The 8058-nt window shown below is 35.3% G+C and overlaps 2 non-coding genes across 2 annotated transcripts; both read right to left on the bottom strand.

Moving 5' to 3' along the window:
- Positions 1-1907: 1907 nt before the first annotated feature.
- TRNAS-ACU (transfer RNA serine (anticodon ACU)) lies at positions 1908-1981 on the bottom strand. Its single transcript has one exon. It is a non-coding gene; the product is annotated as a tRNA-Ser (tRNA).
- A 3423-nt stretch (positions 1982-5404) lies between these two features.
- On the bottom strand, positions 5405-5478 carry TRNAS-ACU (transfer RNA serine (anticodon ACU)). The gene has a single exon. It is a non-coding gene; the product is annotated as a tRNA-Ser (tRNA).
- Positions 5479-8058: the final 2580 nt, after the last annotated feature.

The following is an 8058-nucleotide window of genomic DNA, read 5'->3' as shown; positions in this document are numbered from 1 at the left end:
ACGCTTCTCAAGCAAGGATATCCACGGGGGCTACAACAGCAGGACCCTCTCTTAATCAGAGGTATTTCGGCGCGCACTCATTGCGGGACGGGAGTGGGTTTCTTCCTGCAATGACAATATTGTTATCAGGATAACCCCTCTCCGTTTCCCGACAACAGCAAGTAACGCCACTGTCTTCCTTCATACCCGCTCCGGCCGCTGACTCTCTCACCTCCCATTCACTGTGACACCTTTTTCACACATGGGAAGGCAGCAGAAGTCAGTGGATCAACGGCACGGGTACTTTCCAATACTCACCTTTATTATTACAAGGTCAATGTTAACCAATTAATATACCAGTTCTGGTTTTTTAGCATAATCATCCTTGCAGTGAAAATCAATATTTGTTACACCTGATTTAGCAGACAGTATTCGTTGTACGCATTAGCGAGACAAATTGATACAAATATAGTATCTAATTCAACGATTGTCAGTTACGGCTTCCTACTGTGGGACTTGTTACTTCTGACATTTATTGTGTAACATTTAATATCACTGTGTAATACTTTACAAGTACAGTAATAAGCATATTAGTGCTATATAATCCTTTTTTGCCTACTTAAGTTATCAGCATATAAATTTTCGCCTAGCATGTAATTAATCAACTCTCCTCCATTTCAGATTTTATTAAATCGCATCCCGTGTTAAGAGTTTTGGTATTATTGCCCTCACTCTAAAACACACCACTATATACAGGGGTTGCTACAAACTATTACAAAGAATCTTTTGAGATACATTGTTATTTTGGAGGAGCTTATTATATGAGACATAATCACCTTTGTACCTTATTTATCTGTTCTATAGGGTATACCAATAGGTATTTTTGCCCTTTTTTCTATACACATCATTTTTAATTGTCGAAATAAAGTATAATTTTTTACACAATAAATATTGAAAGATAATATATATATATATTGTTTTTGAAAGAGTGCACCCACAAAGAGGCTTTTTCTCTTTGGTTCCCCATTTCTTTGGAGGGACCAATTCCCTTTTCTACAAACATATTTAATACCTCTGGGGTCGCACCGCCAACATATATAGAAATCTCTTGTTTCATTGTAATAAATTCATGACACTCTGATACTGTTGGCTCAACATGATTTAATGAAATCAACTGTAGCAGTGCAGGCAAACTCAAACCCTCTGTTTTAATAGTATATTGACAATATAGTTTTCTTTAAAAAATCCACTTAATTTTCTTTACCCTATTATTAAAAGGGTAATTGACAAAAACAAACTACATTGTCACCAGAAGAGCAATACAAAATGTACAAGTGATCTTTCCAGCTTGAATTTCAATGATGCATTGGGGCAACGATTTTGTTAGAAACATCTTCACCCTTAAATAAAGATTTTCTTAATTCCTTACCTGTGTGCTAATTAGATATCACCTTGTTTTCACATTAAACAGACTTCTACATGAGAAAGCAGCAAGGATGCAGTGGCGTTAATGTTTCCTGGTGTCAACCTGTATTATTTCAGTAGACATTGAAATGAGGATGCATCTTGCTGCCTTTCCAATGAAGCAAGTTTAATTTAGTTATAGGTGAAAAACCATCCCTACAAAGGTGTTAATCAGAGACTTGGCTTTGTGGACACTTTTTAGAGAACAAATTTGTTAGCATAAAAATAAAGGCAGAAAATGAAGAGCTGTTTAATCACTCAATTGGATTTTTCTGCCAGCATATTTTTTTTCTCTGCAACCCATTGCTAAATTGTGCTTCCTAGCTGTTTTTTTATAAAATCACTGAATCAAATCTAACTCTGATTACATCAGAGAAGGCCAGGTACCCTACACCATAAGAGGGGGTTTGAAATTTTGACTTGTCTACTTAAATATCACCAAAACCTGATCACAAGGTCAATTATGTCCCTGGGTGGGATTGAACCACCAACCTTTTGGTTAGTAGCCAGACACACTAACCGATTGCGCCACAGAGACAATTTGCAAAAAGTACATACTGACAAAGGCTAATAAGCATTCATCTAGAACGTTTCCTAGAAAAACTTTAAAAAGTCAATAATCTGGAGAGTTTTTGTAAGAATTTTCTTAAATCAACCAACGAAGAAACACATTGGTACTTTCCCATGATGAGTGAGTGCTTCAGGATCTCTTGCCCTTACATGTGCAGCAGAGTACTGCAATGGAAGCATGCTGGGCCCATTAACCAGAGGTAGGCAGATTGAAACTATCCTCTGCTATATGCATTTTTTTTGTTAATTAAAGTAATCCAAAACTGGGATTGATATGTTAGCTATTTTATGTTTACTTAAAGTACAATAACTTTTACCATTTTAATTTGTTTTAATAGTATATTGACAGTATTGTTTTCTTTCAAAAATCCACTTAATTTTCTTTACCCTATTATTAAAATGGTAATTGACAAAAACAAACTACATTGTCAGCAGAAGAGCAATACAAAATGTACAAGTGATATATTAAAATCATCTTTCCAGCTTGAATTTCAATGATGCATTGGGGCAACGATTTTGTGAGAAACATCTTCACCCTTAAATAAAGATTTTCTTAATTCCTTACCTGTGTGCTAATTAGATATCACCTTGTTTTCACATTAAACAGACTTCCACATGAGAAAGCAGCAAGGATGCATTGGCGTTAATGTTTCCTGGTGTCAACCTGTATTATTTCAGTAGACATTGAAATGAGGATGCATCTTGCTGCCTTTCCAATGAAGCAAGTTTAATTTAGTAATAGGTGAAAAACCATCCTTACAAAGGTGTTCATCAGAGACTTGGCTTTGTGGACACTTTTCAGAGAACAAATTTGTTAGCATAAAAATAAAGCCAGAAAATGAAGAGCTGTTTAATCACTCAATTGGATTTTTTTGCCAGCATATTTCTTTTTCTCTGCAACCCACTGCTAAATTGTGCTTCCTAGCTGTTTTTATAAAATCACTGAATCAAATCTAACTCTGATTACATCAGAGAAGGCAAGGTACCCTACACCATAAGAGGGGATTTGAAATTTTGACTTGTCTACTTAAAGATCACCAAAATCTGATAACAAGGTCAATTACGTCAATGGGTGGGATTGAACCACCAACCTTTTGGTTTATAGCCGTACACACTAACTGATTGCGCCACAGAGACACTTTGCAAAAGTCCATACTGACAAAGGCTAATAAGCATTCATCTAAAACGTTTCCTAGAAAAACTTTAAAAAGTCAATAATCTGGAGAGTTTTTGTAAGATGTTTCTTCCATCCACCAACGAAGAAACACATTGGTACTTTCCCATGATGAGTGAGTGCTTCAGGATCTCTTGCACTTACATGTGCAGCAGAGTACTGCAATGGAAGCATGCTGGGCCCATAACCCAGAGGTAGGCAGATTAAAACTTTCCTCTGCTATATGCATTTTTTTTGTTAATTAAAGTAATCCAAAACTGGGATTGATATTTTTGCTCTTTATTTTTCATTAAAGTACAATAACTTTTACCATTTTAATTTGTTTTAATAGTATATTGAAAGTATTGTTTTCTTTTAAAAATCCACTTAATTTTCTTTACCCTATTATTAAAATGGTAATTGACAAAAACAAACTACATTGTCACCAGAAGAGCAATACAAAATGTACAAGTGATATATTAAAATCATCTTTCCAGCTTGAATTTCAATGATGCATTGGGGGCAACGATTTTGTGAGAAACATTTTCACCCTTAAATAAAGATTTTCTTAATTCCTTACCTGTGTGCTAATTAGATATCACCTTGTTTTCACATTAAACAGACTTCTACATGAGAAAGCAGCAAGGATGCAGTGGCGTTAATGTTTCCTGGTGTCAACCTGTATTATTTCAGTAGACATTGAAATGAGGATGCATCTTGCTGCCTTTCCAATGAAGCAAGTTTAATTTAGTAATAGGTGAAAAACCATCCCTACAAAGGTGTTTATCAGAGACTTGGCTTTGTGGACACTTTTCAGAGAACAAATTTGTTAGCATAAAAATAAAGCCAGAAAATGAAGAGCTGTTTAATCACTCAATTGGATTTTTTTTGCCAGCATATTTCTTTTTCTCTGCAACCCACTGCTAAATTGTGCTTCCTAGCTGTTTTTATAAAATCAATGAATCAAATCTAACTCTGATTACATCAGAGAAGGCCAGGTACCCTACACTATAACAGGGGGTTTGAAATTTTGACTTGTCTACTTAAAGATCACCAAAATCTGATAACAAGGTCAATTACGTCCCTGGGTGGGATTGAACCACCAACCTTTTGGTTAGTAACCGGACACACTAACCGATTGCGCCACAGAGACACTTTGCAAAAAAGTACATACTGACAAAGGCTAATAAGCATACATCTAGAACGTTTCCTAGAAAAACTTTAGAAAGTCAATAATCTGGAGAGTTTTTGTAAAATGTTTCTTCCATCAACCAACGAAGAAACACATTGGTACTTTCCCATGATGAGTGAGTGCTTCAGGATCTCTTGCACTTACATGTGCAGCAGAGTACTGCAATGGAAGCATGCTGGGCCCATAACCCAGAGGTAGGCAGATTGAAACTATCCTTTGCTATATGCATTTTTTTTTTGTTAATTTAAGTAATCAAAACTGGGATTGATATTTTTGCTCTTTTATTTTTACTTAAAGTACAATAACTTTTACCATTTTAATTTGTTTTAATAGTATATTGACAATATAGTTTTCTTTAAAAAATCCACTTAATTTTCTTTACCCTATTATTAAAAGGGTAATTGACAAAAACAAACTACATTGTCACCAGAAGAGCAATACAAAATGTACAAGTGATCTTTCCAGCTTGAATTTCAATGAGGCATTGGGGCAACGATTTTGTGAGAAACATCTTCACCCTTAAATAAAGATTTTCTTAATTCCTTACCTGTGTGCTAATTAGATATCACCTTGTTTTCACATTAAACAGACTTCTACATGAGAAAGCAGCAAGGATGCAGTGGCGTTAATGTTTCCTGGTGTCAACCTGTATTATTTCAGTAGACATTGAAATGAGGATGCATCTTGCTGCCTTTCCAATGAAGCAAGTTTAATTTAGTTATAGGTGAAAAACCATCCCTACAAAGGTGTTAATCAGAGACTTGGCTTTGTGGACACTTTTTAGAGAACAAATTTGTTAGCATAAAAATAAAGGCAGAAAATGAAGAGCTGTTTAATCACTCAATTGGATTTTTCTGCCAGCATATTTTTTTTCTCTGCAACCCATTGCTAAATTGTGCTTCCTAGCTGTTTTTTTATAAAATCACTGAATCAAATCTAACTCTGATTACATCAGAGAAGGCCAGGTACCCTACACCATAAGAGGGGGTTTGAAATTTTGACTTGTCTACTTAAATATCACCAAAACCTGATCACAAGGTCAATTATGTCCCTGGGTGGGATTGAACCACCAACATTTTGGTTAGTAGCCAGACACACTAACCGATTGCGCCACAGAGACAATTTGCAAAAAGTACATACTGACAAAGGCTAATAAGCATTCATCTAGAACGTTTCCTAGAAAAACTTTAAAAAGTCAATAATCTGGAGAGTTTTTGTAAGAATTTTCTTAAATCAACCAACGAAGAAACACATTGGTACTTTCCCATGATGAGTGAGTGCTTCAGGATCTCTTGCACTTACATGTGCAGCAGAGTACTGCAATTGAAGCATGCTGGGCCCATAACCCAGAGGTAGGCAGATTGAAACTATCCTTTGCTATATGCTTTTTTTTTGTTAATTAAAGTAATCCAAAACTGGGATTGATATGTTAGCTATTTTATGTTTACTTAAAGTACAATAACTTTTACCATTTTAATTTGTTTTAATAGTTTATTGACAGTATTGTTTTCTTTCAAAAATCCACTTAATTTTCTTTACCCTATTATTAAAATGGTAATTGACAAAAACAAACTACATTGTCACCAGAAGAGCAATACAAAATGTACAAGTGATATATTAAAATCATCTTTCCAGCTTGAATTTCAATGATGCATTGGGGCAACGATTTTGTGAGAAACATCTTCACCCTTAAATAAAGATTTTCTTAATTCCTTACCTGTGTGCTAATTAGATATCACCATGTTTTCACATTAAACAGACTTCCACATGAGAAAGCAGCAAGGATGCATTGGCGTTAATGTTTCCTGGTGTCAACCTGTTTTATTTCAGTAGACATTGAAATGAGGATGCATCTTGCTGCCTTTCCAATGAAGCAAGTTTAATTTAGTAATAGGTGAAAAACCATCCTTACAAAGGTGTTCATCAGAGACTTGGCTTTGTGGACACTTTTCAGAGAACAAATTTGTTAGCATAAAAATAAAGCCAGAAAATGAAGAGCTGTTTAATCACTCAATTGGATTTTTTTGCCAGCATATTTCTTTTTCTCTGCAACCCACTGCTAAATTGTGCTTCCTAGCTGTTTTTATAAAATCACTGAATCAAATCTAACTCTGATTACATCAGAGAAGGCCAGGTACCCTACACCATAAGAGGGGATTTGAAATTTTGACTTGTCTACTTAAAGATCACCAAAATCTGATAACAAGGTCAATTACGTCAATGGGTGGGATTGAACCACCAACCTTTTGGTTTATAGCAGTACACACTAACTGATTGCGCCACAGAGACACTTTGCGAAAGTCCATACTGACAAAGGCTAATAAGCATTCATCTAAAACGTTTCCTAGAAAAACTTTAAAAAGTCAATAATCTGGAGAGTTTTTGTAAGATGTTTCTTCCGTCCACCAACGAAGAAACACATTGGTACTTTCCCATGATGAGTGAGTGCTTCAGGATCTCTTGCACTTACATGTGCAGCAGAGTACTGCAATGGAAGCATGCTGGGCCCATAACCCAGAGGTAGGCAGATTAAAACTATCCTCTGCTATATGCATTTTTTTTGTTAATTAAAGTAATCCAAAACTGGGATTGATATTTTTGCTCTTTATTTTTCATTAAAGTACAATAACTTTTACCATTTTAATTTGTTTTAATAGTATATTGAAAGTATTGTTTTCTTTTAAAAATCCACTTAATTTTCTTTACCCTATCATTAAAATGGTAATTGACAAAAACAAACTACATTGTCACCAGAAGAGCAATACAAAATGTACAAGTGATATATTAAAATCATCTTTCCAGCTTGAATTTCAATGATGCATTGGGGGCAACGATTTTGTGAGAAACATTTTCACCCTTAAATAAAGATTTTCTTAATTCCTTACCTGTGTGCTAATTAGATATCACCTTGTTTTCACATTAAACAGACTTCTACATGAGAAAGCAGCAAGGATGCAGTGGCGTTAATGTTTCCTGGTGTCAACCTGTATTATTTCAGAAGACATTGAAATGAGGATGCATCTTGCTGCCTTTCCAATGAAGCAAGTTTAATTTAGTAATAGGTGAAAAACCATCCCTACAAAGGTGTTAATCAGAGACTTGGCTTTGTGGACACTTTTCAGAGAACAAATTTGTTAGCATAAAAATAAAGCCAGAAAATGAAGAGCTGTTTAATCACTCAATTGGATTTTTTTTGCCAGCATATTTCTTTTTCTCTGCAACCCACTGCTAAATTGTGCTTCCTAGCTGTTTTTATAAAATCAATGAATCAAATCTAACTCTGATTACATCAGAGAAGGCCAGGTACCCTACACCATAAGAGGGGATTTGAAATTTTGACTTGTCTACTTAAAGATCACCAAAATCTGATCACAAGGTCAATTACGTCCCTGGGTGGGATTGAACCACCAACCTTTTGGTTAGTAGCCGGACACACTAACCGATTGCGCCACAGAGACACTTTGCAAAAAAGTACATACTGACAAAGGCTAATAAGCATACATCTAGAATGTTTCCTAGAAAAACTTTAAAAAGTCAATAATCTGGAGAGTTTTTGTAAGATGTTTCTTCCATCAACCAACGAAGAAACACATTGGTACTTTCCCATGATGAGTGAGTGCTTCAGGATCTCTTGCACTTACATGTGCAGCAGAGTACTGCAATTGAAGCATGCTGGGCCCATAACCCAGAGGTAGGCAGA

The sequence above is a fragment of the Pseudophryne corroboree genome, unplaced genomic scaffold (assembly GCF_028390025.1).
Source record: "Pseudophryne corroboree isolate aPseCor3 unplaced genomic scaffold, aPseCor3.hap2 scaffold_367, whole genome shotgun sequence".
NCBI lineage: Eukaryota > Metazoa > Chordata > Amphibia > Anura > Myobatrachidae > Pseudophryne > Pseudophryne corroboree.
This window is presented reverse-complemented; position numbering and strand designations above follow the sequence as displayed.